Here is a 249-nt window from a genome sequence, read left to right on the forward strand (position 1 = left end):
CCTATCCTCATTCTCATGCTATCCTCATCCTCATCCTCATTCTCGTCCTCATCCTATCCACTTCCTCGTCCTCATCCTGTTCCTCATCCTCATCCTCATCCTCCTCCTCATCCTATCCTCATCCTCTACCTCATTCTACTCCTCATCCTATCCCCGTCCTCTCCTCATCCTATGCTCATCCTCTACCTCAATCTACTCCTCATCCTTATCCTCTTCCTCATCCTCATCCTATCCTCTTCCTTATCCTCA

The sequence above is a fragment of the Lupinus angustifolius genome, chromosome LG01 (genome assembly GCF_001865875.1).
Source record: "Lupinus angustifolius cultivar Tanjil chromosome LG01, LupAngTanjil_v1.0, whole genome shotgun sequence".
Lineage (NCBI taxonomy): Eukaryota > Viridiplantae > Streptophyta > Magnoliopsida > Fabales > Fabaceae > Lupinus > Lupinus angustifolius.